Source organism: Mesocricetus auratus, unplaced genomic scaffold, assembly GCF_017639785.1.
Source record: "Mesocricetus auratus isolate SY011 unplaced genomic scaffold, BCM_Maur_2.0 Super-Scaffold_100014, whole genome shotgun sequence".
In the NCBI taxonomy this organism is placed as follows: Eukaryota; Metazoa; Chordata; class Mammalia; order Rodentia; family Cricetidae; genus Mesocricetus; species Mesocricetus auratus.
In genome coordinates, this window is record NW_024429197.1 from 68138692 (window position 1) to 68153486 (window position 14795).

Consider the following 14795-nt stretch of genomic DNA (forward strand, 5'->3'; position numbering starts at 1 on the left):
TTTGGGTAATAGATGCATTAATAATGTTAGGAATCACAGCAATTCATAATACACAATGTGCATTAATTACATGCTCGGGATCATTCTCTCTATATATACACACATACATTCTCTGTATATACATATACATTCAAACATATATTTATTTCACTTGGAATTTCACAACAACCCTATCAGAGGATAAATGATATAATATTAAACAAGTGAGAACGTGAAGGCTAAGCAAAGTTGGCCAATATCACACACAGACAGAATTCCAGTTCACACCCAGCACTTGCACTGCTTACTGAATTTGGATTTCTTTACCATGTCCAACACTTTTCTTATGGCTTTCCGCTTCTCCCTCTGGTAATTTCACCCAAGCTTCCCCCTCCTTGCCAAATCTTCAAGGGTCTAGGAATCTGATATTCTGGTGTGATTTGAGCCTTGAGTGAAGAGCAAAACATACAGAACGCATACTCTGTGGGGATTTAGACCATGCAAAGGCCATCTGTTTTGCTTCAGAGAGAGAAAGGTTCTACCTGCACCATAGGCTGAATTCGTAATATTTCTGCTATCTGTATTCTTGTCTTAGACTCGCTACCCAGGCATTTTCCCTGTCTCTGGTGGTCCCTAGAGAACTTTGCGTTCTCTTCTGGCTCTCACTCCAACATTGCTTCCCATGTATGGAACAGCATGCATGCTTAATTCTGGGAGGTTAAGTAGGTTCTTGCTTACACAGAAAAACCACCTCTAATAGTCACAGGGCAACACAGAGACACAGTGGGACTCAGACGTGCGTCACCTCAGACAAAACCCACACTCAGGTATGTACACGCAGCCATGCTAAGCTCCCGCATCATCAGAAACACCCAGATGCTCACGTATAACTCTGCTACAGACTCGTTTCAGCTAGAATCAGGATTCAAGATTTGAGCACACTAGGTCCCTCCCCTCTGGGTGCTCTTATACAAAGACTTGCCGCTCTGTCCCCAGACCCCTGCGACTTCCCCTGTGGCTAATCCTAGGCCCACCCAAGCCGACCCTCCCTCCTGGAGGCCCCACTTGTCCTCTCCCTCATCTTCCTCCTCCTTCTCCTAAAGATGTACAAAACACTCCTAGGAATCCACCCGGCAGCTAGACTCCTCCCTCGCCGTCCCCAGGCAGAGGCTCCCCCATTCATTTTGCTCCGTCGCCTGCGAAGTCCCTCCCCCTGACTAGGCCGGCCTCCGCTGCTCCCCGCCCGGAGACCGTGGCGTACTTGGACTTCCCTCTCCATTCGCCAGCCGCCTCTCTCCGGGTCCCCACGGCTGCGAACTGATCTGGCGCGGGGGGAGGCAGGAGGAGAAGAAGAGCACAGGCGAAGGAGAGGGCGAGAGAGCCAGAGAGCCGGAGGCAGAGGGAGTAGTGGCCGCCTTCAGGAGCCGGGATTCATGCCTGTCCTCGGGACCAGCCAAGGGGACTTTACGGCTGAGTATGAGCCAGGCTGCTAGAAGCCAGGTACCCCCACGCCTGCAGTCCCCTCGCCGTCCCCGGTATGCGAGCTGGACGCAGGGCTCTTCCAAGTTCCCACCGAGCCGAATAAAAAGCGTCCTACCGCTGCTCTCCGCCAAAGACGGACATTGACTCCAGGTAAGGCGATCTGGGGCGCAGCTTCACACAGCCCCCCCTGCCCTTGGAACCCGCCCCAGACCGCAGTCGGGGCGCCCCTGCCGGCGCCTCCCCCCTCCCCCTCCCTGCACCCTTGTCCGGCGGCTTCCCTAGCCGCTAAGTCTTCTTCTGTTCCGGGAACTGGGGTCCCCTGTAGCTTGGACAACAAGGGTTAAATGCGGGTTTTAGTAAGTGGCGTGTGTCCCCGCGCGCTCCCGACGTGTGTACCATGGTGGAAACTTGATATGGTGCTAGTGTGTGTTTGCCTGTGCGGCGTCGTTTTCGTTTGATTCGTGTGTGTGTGTGTGTGTGTGTGTGTGTGTGTGTGTGTGTGTGTGTGTAGATAGACCTTATAACCTACTTTCAGCGCGATGTGTGTTTGTATATGTGTGCTTGTACGTATGTCTTTGCATGTGTGCGCCTCTGTGTATTTTTAATTAGGTCCCTGTAGCTTACAGGACATGGAATGGGGTTCTTACTACAGGATCACGTAGCCACCAGGAAGCCCGGTGTAGACTTCATTTTAGGGCTCGGGACTTGTTTGCGGGAGATGATAGGATTATAGACGGTGCCTTATTTAGCCTAGTGTGGATACTGTTGAAGGAAAATTTCCTCTAAACCATGGGGTAGTGCTGCACACTTAAACTCGGTGTTTAAAATGAAAAGAGACATGTCCAAAACCTGAGGCAAAGGCGATGCTGTCCCTTTAAATTCCACACTGGGCAGACTCCAGGGTTCTGATGGGAATTTGGATACTGAGTGCAAAGGAAGGGAAGGAAGTCAGGGATCTCCTCATCTAGTGCATGGCACGTCTGGGGTAGAGAGATAGCCCTGTCTATCTGTTGAAATCACAGCACACCAATCCCCCGGCCTTGAGGCGGTGGTCTGGGCAAGTTTGCCTGAATTTCTTCAGGGGAAAAGAGTAAGCATCTTCTGGGGTTGTGCTTCTCCACCACAATTGCACAGGGTCCTAGAGAAAACGTAATTTTGGGGCAGTTCTGGCTTCTTTGACAGGAGACTGATAGAGTACTTTCCTCGGACGCAGGACGCAGTCTTTTGGCTTTCTCCATCTTAGGCAAGCTCTGGAAGACCCAGAATCTCTTCTAAAAGCTGTGCTTTTCTATGGCTCCAGGAAGTTACGAAGATACCAGGAGGAGGGAGAGAGATTGATAGGTGTGTGTGCTTGGGTGTTGGTCCTCTGTATGTGTGTAAGGACCAAGGGAGACCTACAATTTGCTAGGGATTGTGGGTGAGGAATCCATGATAGAATGTTGTGGTAGTTGACTTAAACTGCTGTCTGATTTGCACCTCACAGTTCATTCTTGCCTCTAAAATACTACCAAGGAAGGGGGGCGCCCTAAGAAGGTTCTCTGGAAGACCCTTGGAGTTAAAGGTCTCCTTCCTATTTCCTCTACCTTTTAGGAGCTTGTGTAGGGTAAATACATTGGCCACCCTGCCCAGGTACAGTTGGGCCGTGGTTTAGGAGCCAGGCATTGATTTGATTCCCGGCTGCCTCTTAGAGGCTTGCCCTACTCAGCAAAAATGCTGAGTTTTACTGCTGTTAGCATGGCTTCCAGACTAGGCAGCTGCTACTTTCTCAAGGTAAATGGCAGCCATTCTGCTTGTAAGCATCGAAGCTAGAAGATGAGGCTGCCGTGGTGGGTTGCAGAGTCTCTAAGGGTTCACTAGAAAGGCAACTTGGGAAGGAAAGCAAATAGAAATATACCCACTTAAAATATTTACATATGCACATATCTTTCTTCTGAGGAGAGCTAAAAGCAAAAGTGTATGTTTGTAGGAACCTGCCCCAGCTGGTGGGTGCCTGCTCTACGTGCAAGCACTTGCAAACATGCCATTCTCTGACTATGGGATCATCTCTCAGGCTGAAGCCATGGCCATAGGGTAGACTTCACAGAATTCAGGTTAGAACATAGCTTCCTAGAGCGTTTGTGGGAGGGAGTACAGACAGAGGAAGAGCCCTCATGTTGATAAAGGCTCTCATTATCTCTTTTCAATGTATAAATGATCAGAACTGGAAGGCATATTAAAGAGCAAATATGCAGGTCTCTGACTCAAAGAGAAGATGACATTTTCCCAATATTCCCTAGCAAATTGGTGGCATGTCCAGGACTAGAACTCAGGTTGTTTTTTCAGCCTGATCTAAGTCTTTTTCACTCCAAGGAGTCACAACATTTCCTAATTCTACCTACTCACCATACTCCCCTACTCATGGCAACTGCTTGTCTGTCCTTCTGGAACTTGTTTCAGAGATGCATTTCTGACCTTCTTCATGTGGAATCATGACATAGGAGAGATAGTGCCTAGTGCTTCAGTCATTCTTCTTATTTCACAAAAATGTTAAAAATGATGCATGCACACACACACACACACACACACATGGACACAGGGACACACGGGGGGGGGAGTGGGAGGGAGAGAAGAGCTAAGATAACATAGATTTTCTTTTCAATGTCATAAGATAATTAGGTGCACTTGGGGACACCAGACTATGTAACTGGCACACAGTACCCAGTAGAGCATTTGGATTATATATAAGCCTTTTATGAGTAAAACTTTGCTTTCTGGAGAGCAAAGTATATCCTGATCCATCCATGCAAATACTTCAGGAAAATGAATTTATTTACATTAATTAAAATCTCACTTCTGTACATTCATGGTATAGGCACAGGAGCATATGCAAGAATGTGCAGGCTTTCATATACAGGTGTGTACACAGAGGGCTACATTCCCTCAGATGAGACTCTTAGTCTCCATGGGAAATTCAGCTAGACTGTGTAAACGTGTGGCTTGTATGTGAACTTGGACTCACAACTGCAGGGAGAGGAAAATATAAAGTCCTTTAAGTCACAGTTTCTTCACAAGTTGAAATCAAATTCATTGAAAAAAGGGTGTTGCCAGTATTTGAGATGTTCTTTTTGGGGTGCATCTGAGAAACATGGGGGATTTTAGGCACATTTGCAATAAGGCCATTAACAGCCTCACAACCATTTGTCTTTCCTAGAGTTAAATGGCACTTTAGCTCCCAGAAGGGGGAGCTGTGACTCCATTTCAGCCAAGGAGAAACAGCTCAGCTATTCCAAATCAGCTCTGGGCCCCCCTGCTGAGTTGAGAAGGCCTGGATCAGGCTGCAGGGAATATATCTGTAGCAGCATAGGTGGGAACTGTAAAAATGTTCTCTCTTGTTCAGTTCAAGTGGGACATCTCTTTCTTAGTGCATTCAAGATTTAACGCATTCAAGAGAGTTTATGCTTTTGATCAAAAAGTCCTGTTTCTCTGAAAGTGTCTTTTCCTGCAAGGCCCTGCAATGTGCAAGGAAATATTTTCTGATTTGCATGTGCTTTCTCATACTGGACCCTTAGTGGAAGTCATTAGCACACATCATGAAAACGGGCCTTTACAAGTTAGTCATGACATCCTCTCTCCCTGTGTCCTCTGACCTAAAATCCAAAGTTTAACAAATAAGTCAGTGAAATCCTGGTAATCAGATGAACAAAAACATAGGAAGACAAAGGGGTATCACAAATAATTTTTAGAACAACTCCCCCATTGTTTTTATTATAATTTTCCCAACAAAAGATAATGACTATATCATGTGCTTCTCCATTCCACATACCCTAATTACATCTTAGCATCTGGCTCAGATAACCCTTTGAAGAAGTCTTCCCAAGAATGTTTGAGAACCAATCTTTTTGTCTGGGTTCTGATATAATTTTGTTGGAAACCCTATTTATTTAGTTTGTGTCTCTATTTGCTCTGTTTTTCTGCCACACAGGGACAGGTCTCTCTTGATCACATCAACATGTGTTCTTACTAGGAACATTTCTCTTTTAATGCCTAGGGATTGTTACACAGTAGTTCTATCAGTGTTTGCTTTTGCAGGCCATATACAACGTCAACAGTATGTCAGTTTTTCTCCAGTTTCTCTCTTTCTCTCTCTCAAACATGTTGTCCTCATTTACTCAAAGCAAATCCATTATTGCTTCAAAATTACACTTCATAGTCCAACAACTCAGGGGGACTGGTGATTGTGTAGATGGGCAGTTATATCTAACTTGGCAATAGTTCTTGCTGTACCACAGGATCATTAGTTTTGTTCTCTCCTTTAATCCCGCTTCCCATCCCACACAGAGCAGAAAGTGAAGCTCATGTTGACCAGTTTCCTTTTAAGCAGTAGGGAAAGGATCTGAACTTTGCTTGAGCATCTCCTTCTTTTTCTATTACACAATCAACATTGCTGGTCATCGCTGAGATTTGCTTGTTCAATGGATGCTAGAAACAGCTGGAGTATATTGTTGGTTCTTTGGAGTTGATGTTATTTATGAAACTGTTGTAGAACCTCTGGATTTAGAATAAAAATTGTGTTTTATCTGAGGATTTTTTTAATATAAAACCTCTGAAAGTTTTTCAATAACCAAATTTTTGTCCTTAGTTGGGAATCAAAATTGTTTTGGTAACACCGCCAATATGTGTCTTCGAGTCTCAGTTTTAATATTAATGTGAGTGAGTTCATTACCACACAAAGTAGCTGGTGTTAAATCTGGATAGATTTGTGTGATGTCTCCTTATTTTGACTGTAAAACTTCCCATTATTTATAAGTCTCTGTAACTAAACAAATATGATTATTTATTTTCTAGTCATCAGTTTAATACATGCTTTAATCGTGTAAGCAATTAAATATAATTATATCATTAAAAATATTCTCCTTCAAGCAGAAGAGACCAGAATCTTATGATATTCATATAAAAAGACTGTCTCATACGGCACAGTAGTTTATGACTACTATTCCTTAGATTATCTCATCTTGAGGGTTTCAACTCAAATGTGTGAGGAAGATGTGTGTTGGGTTAGGATTGAAACAAAGGTTTTATTTATTTTCAGTGACAGTAGATGTTAACATAGTGTCCTATTCTTGACAGATGTTGTCCTAGAATAGTAGTGTCCAATAGAACTTTGGAGAATAAGAAAAATGTTCTCAGTGCTAACCAGTATGATATCCCCTGCACTCATAAATGTGCTTGATGTGTAATGGTGAAGTGAGGTTTGACTTTTGTGTAGTATTTATTGTTTTTCATTTGTACAGCTGTATGTGGCAGGTGGCCATTGAAATGGACAGTTCAGGTTTAGACATCAGGGATGTTGTATGAACACAGTTCTGCTTTCACTGGAGTTCACATATAGATGAAGAGATGTCTAATAATGTGCAAGCAAATAGAAAGCTACAGTAATTAAATCTAATATGAAATGTCATGCAAGTAATTAGGGATCCTATTCTAGAAAGGAAGACAGATATAAGTTTATATGAGTTAGTCAAGAAAAGGCCATTTCTGAGCAATATACGGATGTTGAGATTTGAATAAAAAAGAGAAGTAGAGCATTATGCAGGGATATGGTTAAAAGGCTAAGGATGTACAGATACCCAATGTGGATGAAGCATTAAATGTGGCAGGAAAGTCAGAGAAAGCCCACTTCTGAAATGTCTTGCACAAGGGAGTGAGAGGTTTTGACATCTTTCTCTTGACACATCTTTAGTTAGGAAGTATGAGGTCTGGGAAAGATGGCATCCTGGAAATTGACAGTCGGTCATTACTAGGTACTCTCTGTTATGTTTTCATCATGCCCATTTTTAATCAGTCACTTCATTGTGTTCTTTTCTCATCTTAATTTCCAGTCCTGCTTAGAGTACCACATTCTAGAAATCCTTGGGCTGAAAAGTCAAAAGTAAATTAAAAAAAAGTGGGAAGAGAATGAATGTGTGGGCAGCAGATAATTGAAACCTGAGGGAAAGAGTAGAATGTAGCTGCAATTTCTGCTGCAATGATTTATCAAATATATTATTTGCAAAAGGATTTTGACAAAGTGGTTGAGCAGATATGCTAGTGAACGATAATAAATGCAGGCCATCTAACAGAAGAGATATACAAATTCCCAAATATTCATAATGGAATGGTAATTGCCATTTCAGAATCTCAGAGTTTGGGAGAAGGGAAAGGGACATCAGAAAAGAAAGTGATGATGGTGTACACTTAACTGTAAGGTCTCGGAGATCAGGGACTATATCTTTTCATTTTACATCTCCTTTACTTCAAAATTGCATAGGCTATAAATATAGAAACATATGGTTCTTAATTCTAATCCTGGCCACTCTCGATGTCTATAAAGGCTCCTTACAAGCGCATCTTTCTCTATCTAGGTTTATCTTCTGTAAATTTCGAAGTACCTTACTGTTGCTTGGCTCACTGAAGAGATATTGCTGGGTTGCGTGGAAATTCAGCATGACAAAGTTGTTGTAAAATCAGAAAGAGACACATGCCTAGTGGTTATGCTTCATCTTGGGAATTAGATGTCCCCTCAGAGATGAGAAATCTAAAAGAAGTCCTATCTCACAGCACTGGTTGTGATTCAAGACAGGGCAGCTGAGCAGGATATATGGTGAATCTGTTGCCAACGGTGCAAGTCTTAATATCAAAGGAAGCAGCCAGAAAGTTTTTCTACAAATCCACAGACAGTCCTTGCTACTGAGGGGGCAAAGAAGACAATTAAGAAAATAATGAGGGCAAGGAAAAGTGAAATTAGCTTTTTTCGTATGACAGTGAAGGGGGTTTTTGTCTCTCAGGGGAACTCTCTTTTGGAGATTGCAAGAGGCCTTAACGAGAATAGCCTGGATAAGACGGGGTGTGAGAAGTGAACTGTGGTCAGTTGTCGTTGTTGCCTTCTACCGCCACACAGGAAGAATGAGTCCGACAAAGGCACACAATCTATCATTCTTAGCAAATTCTGTACTCACACGGTGTAGAGCTGTATAAAGACATGTTGGCATCCTCATGGGAATAGCTAAGTAACTGCATCACCCCAAGGGTGGGAGGTAGATCCATAAGGCAATTAACAAAAGTAAGATGCAATCGTTTTTGTGTAAACTGTAAAGGTTGGAACAGCAGGACTCCAAATAAATGGCCCATCTGAACAGCTAGAACCTTTTGTTAGGGTTAACCCAATAGAGGTCCCAAAGGCTTTCTGAGGTATAATTTATCTAACATTTTAGAGCCCCAGAAAATGAGCCAGTGGGAAAGAAAAGATCCTGTGGGTAGTGTGGAATAGCCAGCATACAGATTACAAGTTGATCTGGATGGAAGAAGGTTACATACATATCCAGGGGATGGCTGCATTTCAGAGGACCCACCCTATTAAAGCATAAATTCTCAAGTTGCTATTCTAAAAATTAGTCATCTGCAAAAATAGGTGAATGCTTGATGTCTGTGGGAATCCCTGGAGTATCCAGAAGTCCCATGGTAAATCTGGAAGTGCATTCTGAGAATGTGATGGAGACCATAGCCGTGAGCAAGTATGTTGCTGTTTACAAGGTACTGGGCAAATTAAATTTCTCATAGAATTTGATGAGTTCCACGTTTATAGGCATATTGTAGGGGCAGCACCTATAAGGAGCCTTGATAGTGCTATAAAAACATCTACAGGAGCACAGCAACCATTTAAAGGGGGGAAATCAGCATTTTAGTATGGGTAGGCGTGTAGGGGAAAGAATGAAAGATAGATTACCTGGAAGGAACTGGTAATGTGTTTTTTGCGGCTGGGACACATTTTGGAGACATGACTCATTCAGAGGAAGTGGTCATCATCAAGTACTGTTTCCAGAGATGGCTAAGGCTAGGAAGGGTTGAGAGTTATAAATAACTTTGTTCTGAGTGCATATCAACAGAACAGTGACATTCAAAGTCCAGCGAAGCCTTACAAATGATTTCTGAAAATATTAGCAAGGCAGCCACATTTTTCTTCATTTTGTTCTCTCTATTTTCATTGTGGAAAAATATGATTATTCAGACTTCAGGGTCTTCACCCACAATATTTAGGGGCAGTTGAAATGTCATTATTATAAAACTACTCCAGGACTGGTGTTGCATGTGTCAAGCTTGTTTGTTTCATATTCCTTGTACTATAATAGATATATAGTAGATTCTTTGTTGTATATTGTGTATAAGTCCATAGTAGGTAGAATACTCTCCCGTTTTAAAGATGTGAAAACTAAGGTATATAACAACAATGTTCCCTGTTGAAGACCAAACACTAAGCCAATTGTGTGGCGTGGAGGATTTGAACCTATTCTATCTGACTAGAAAGCAGAGAAAGTGAAAGCTTGAGGGCTGGAGTCTGAAGATCTGTGCTCCCACCTATAGTTAGTGCTCTTACTAGCTCTCTGATCTTAGCCAGGTTGTGTAATGTTCCCTTGTCAGCTTCCCCGTCTGTAAAATGAGAAGAGCAGTAGCACCTCTGTATGGAAATGAGATCGGAATTTAGTCAATAGATTTGTTAAGTGTTTTAAACTGTACCTGGCAGATTGTCACAACCATATGGAATTAACCATTATTGCTCTTAATCCTGCTATGCCCTGTTGTATCAGGTTGAGCATTTCTCAGTTCTTAGGCTTCTTTTCAAACTGGAAAAGAATATACACAAAAGAGATTACTTGTAGGTTGGAGACATGACCTTGCAAAGGAAATATTAGGATCATTTTTACAAACCAGCTCCCTCTCTGCATCCTACAGTGTAGCAGTGTGACAGCAGTGGTTATAGAAGAGACTAAGAAAGAAGGAAAGAGGTATAATATTATGCAGAAGTGCTAAAGCAGAATTTTTGCTTCTCTGTGCTGCTATGGGTCAGAAAGCAGATGTAGATAGGTCATTGACCATGAGAGCTGAAAGTCATTGTTCATATAGGCCTGGTTAATTTCCTCTCCTTTTCCTTTTGTCTTATTTCATTTCCAGATCCATTATCTTAAGGTAAAACAGAACCTGTGTTGGCTCAGGTGCCCTGAATCTTGCAGCCTCTCTCCCTGTACCTGTCTGCTTCAGTTTCTGATAAGTGAGGTCAGTGCATCTATCAGGTTTACCTGAAGGCATGAATGACTGACAGTAGTTGGATACTCTTTATCTTCATCTTCATGATTCCCTTTCACACCATTGATGCCATTTACTTTATTAAATTCCCCAATACCTTAAAATGATTTTTTTAAATTCTATTTATCCTTTGTTAGGATACTCCATATTTAAAATTATTCCTTCCAGCTTTACAGCAAGGACATTCTGTCTAAAACGTGGGGAACTCACTGACATGCATGCAATAAGTAGCAATATCAGAACCCAAGCTCTTCTCTACCACGGCACATTGAATGTGACATGCTTTTCCTGAATTCCCCTCCCTTCTGGCATTAGCCTAAGGCATTGTCCAGCTGGTAGCAGTTTCTAGCCTACCTCCACAAGCAACTTGATGGCTTCTTGTAGTAGAGGTTGATACCTGCTACTAGGCCTCTATTGTCCTGGGCAGGGTCAGTCATTGCAGATCGTCAACCATTATGTCATAAGACTTTGCCCTCAGTTCTGATCTTTCAGTTATGTGAAGTGGGAAGGCATCCATTATGTTTGTTCCAGGAGAAGTTATAAACAGGACTGCTGGAAGGAGCTTCTTAAATCCTCACTAACAATCTGCATTTTACTTCTTTCCCTTCTTCATCTCTCAGTATCGTGAATATCTTCCAAACTTCCAGTGCCTTCTTGCTGACAATTTCAAAGGCTCTTAAAATAGTAATTTAACTTCATAATGCCTCTGCAGGATCTTTAGCTTAGCCTGTTTATTTGCACCCTAGTTGTCGGGCCAGCAATCGTAGAATAAGCTCCCTTCTAACCCTGAGCCAGAGCTAAGTGCCAAGATCTTCCTTTTAAAGGAAGCAGTAACTCCAAAACCACCTCTGATCACAGTGATCTCACTATCACTGTTAAAAGCAACTCAAGAAATTATAGGGTGGAGATGGTGTGAATTTCATCAGCCAGATATTGCAAGATATTTCTCTGTATTTGTTCTGTTTACTTATGCATACACACACATGAATTCAAGAGAACTGATGCTGAAAGAACTATAGAGATATTGGAAAATGCTCAAATAGAGGTGTCTCTCTGTATTACTGGACCATGAGGTCACTCATAATTGTAGGATCACCTACTTTTAGAAGCCAAATGGGTGGAGTTTTAAAATGGAAAGCATGTTTAGCTACGCCTATATTTTCAAATGAAAATATCCCTTTTCCACTTAATGTAAGAGTAAGCAGATGTGGGAATAAATTGAGAGGAAAGAAAGGAACCATCAGGAGGATGTAAACTATAAGACAATGAGAAAAGATAAGTAGGAACAAATATATAATGATATGTTTGTATGGAAATGCCAAAGTTACATTCTACTCCCCTCAAAAATATGTATTTTTTGGTTTGTTTGGTTGCTTGCTTGAACATCTCAACAAAATGCTTTAAGAGATAAAAATTAAGCAAGAAATCAAGATGTAATGTAACAAAGCTTTACTTTGCTACATGAAAATAATGATGATGATTATGATGATAAATAAGAGCAAAAACAACATGATTCTAAGTAGCATTATGAAAATGTTTCTATTTTTGTTTTTGATGAGAGGTTGTTGATGATATTGATGTCGTCAGTTGTTTTAGCAGCAAATGCCTTCCAGGATAGCAGTGCAGGAAAATAGAGACTCCCCTGTAGTTGCTTGTGTTTGCTTCATATTAAAATTAAAGAATAGAGTTGGAAAGATAAGTCAGTGGTTAATGTACTTTCTTGGCAAATGTGAGATTGGAGTTCAGATTCCCAGAGTCTATGTGAATGTCAGATGGACACAGTCATAGTCCTGCCAGCAAGGTCTAAGTTAGCTGAGAACTAATTCAATGACAAAGATAGATAGAAATTAAAGATTTCTGGTGGCATAAAATGTGTTTCACATGTACATACAAGTGTCTGCATACATGTACAAATGAGACAAAAATAAATAACACAAGGAGAACTTGTTATTGTACAGTTCATTAGTCAGACACTTTTCTTAAGGCTGTGAAAACAGCAGTGAACACAATTAAGACACCCACCCCCCAACTCCATCTTGGAACTTATGCTCTAATTGATGGAAAAGTTATATAAATAAACAAGCAAAAATATAGTGTGTGTCAGATGGTGATAAACGTAACAGAGAAGAAAAAATAGAACATGACTAGAGAAGGAAGGTGGGTGGGACAGATGGCATGGTGGGAGAGGGCATGCTAATTCATGTAAATATGGAAAGGAAATGCCCAGGGAAGTGCTGACTTTTGAAAAAAGGCCTGGGGGAGATCCAGAATACAGCCAGGCACATACCCTGGGGGTAGCATCCTAGATATAGCTAACCAGATAGACTCTTCTTGACTCCTGAAGGTATGAGAAGGAATAAATGAAAATGGATAACAGAGTAAGATAGCAGTGGTTGGATCATGCTCTGGAGGGATCTTCTGAGGTCGGATCCTGTGTAAGGGGGCAGCGTGAATAAGGTGGAGTGAGCAACAGGAAGAGAGGGGGAGATTCATTATTAAGAGAGCAGGTGCAACATCCAGACCCCAGATAAAAATTAAGATAACTCCAGCCTATCTTAATTTTTACAACAGAATTACAAATGTTTCTAAATTAAGAATGTAACCCCCCTCTAAGGTGTCAGTTAGATGTGCACAGTCTATGAAGAATGTTCCTTTGGAGGACAAAAGAAAATTGAAATAAACAAAGTATAGAATAGAGTCCAAAGACTAATTGTGGTGTTTGAGTGTTTATATACCAGGAGGAGGAATGATAGAAAATATCATTTATACAACAGGCTAGCAACAGGACCTTCCATAAAGTCTTGATGTGAGAGTGAATATCACATATAGGAAGCACATGGGAACACATCTTATACACAGCAAGTACTCTGTAAACAGTACTTTTTTTTACCTTACTTTTTGGTGAGTGGTTGAAGAAGCACAAGAAACAAATTATCACAGAACGCATGATTATTGGATAAGTGCATATTTGTATTAGTGGCTTCTTTTAGATAATGTGTTACGAATGAATTTCATTCTTTCTTTGCTGCGTTGCTGTGTTTCCTCATATTCTGTAACAAGTGTACATTACTTGGATAAGCAGTGCTTTAATTAGTAGGATTAATGGGATTAATGAGTAATCCATGGTAGGTTAGAAGAAAACCTGATGTATAGGAGAATCCATGAATGGAGTTTCCTATATTTGTAAGTCAAATTTAAATGACACACCTTTTGTACTCGTCATTGGCTTGAGTAAAAGTAGTCATACAACACTGGTGATTGTCTAAGTGATCTGTGATTTCTAATGAGTTAAGAGTGACATTCAGTCCCTTAAAACCAAGCAGTGATACCTTTGCATTAAATGAAACAATTTCCTATGGAGAGATCACTTTGTGTGTCATGGTTTGAGAATCATGGGTGACTCGGGAGGTCTTTCATTTTGAATTTTGAGTAAATTATCCTTCCCTGACCTCCATTTTCTCAGTTATGAAGTGAAGGCTTGAGGTTCACAGGACCATTCTGAAGTCACCTTGGAAGCAGGGAGGAAGTGATAGAGTGGGACACTCTCTGAGACTAGATCAGCTTTCCACATTATACCTGAACCCAAGCAGTGCCTCTTAACTGCTTTGCTTTAGTGTATTTTTGCAGGATGTGAATAAGAAGGTCCAAAGCTTTAACCATAACTTAAAAGCAATGTTTTCAACTTTTAGTTCTATTTAAACCATTGTGTTGAGGTCTTGGCAAGCCAAATATCCCTGAGTGTGCCCTGGGGAGAAAAGCTTGTAAAACTGTGCTTTTATCACCTTTATCATTAGAATGCATAGCATACATTTGTTATCAGCAGATGAAATGATATCAAGACAGTGTGTTCCATATTTAAGATAGACTTCCATGGAAATAAAATGTTTGCCTAGGAGACCTCAGGACCAAAAGTAAGTTCCTCTCAGTTTTCCATATAGGGTAATGCTAGAGGTTACTCTGGAGTTGAACTTGGAAAAATTCAGACTCCCGGACATACATGAAGGTGGATGACATGGTGAACCTAATAAAGTTTGTGTGCCTTTATCCCAGAACCATTAGAGCTAAGCTGAATCTTAAAACTTCACATAGCCATTATCCTGTTTTGACAGGGAAAGAAATCACTGGCCAAGGAGATGGTTCTCAGTGTAGATAAAGTGCATCCTATATAAGCATAAGGGCCCAAGTTCAGATCCACTAAACTATTGTAAATCTGGACAGGATAGCATGCATCTCTAGTC

The 14795-nt window shown here is 41.4% G+C and overlaps 1 protein-coding gene across 1 annotated transcript in view; it reads left to right on the forward strand.

Annotated features, from left to right (window-relative positions):
• The first annotated feature begins 1220 nt into the window (after nt 1–1220).
• The window catches only part of Brinp1 (BMP/retinoic acid inducible neural specific 1), a 180205-nt gene continuing 166630 nt past the window's right edge, over nt 1221–14795 (forward strand). Inside the window, 1 exon segment of the mRNA XM_005075105.4 lies at nt 1221–1611. The gene's annotated coding sequence lies outside the window, so the exon portion shown is untranslated.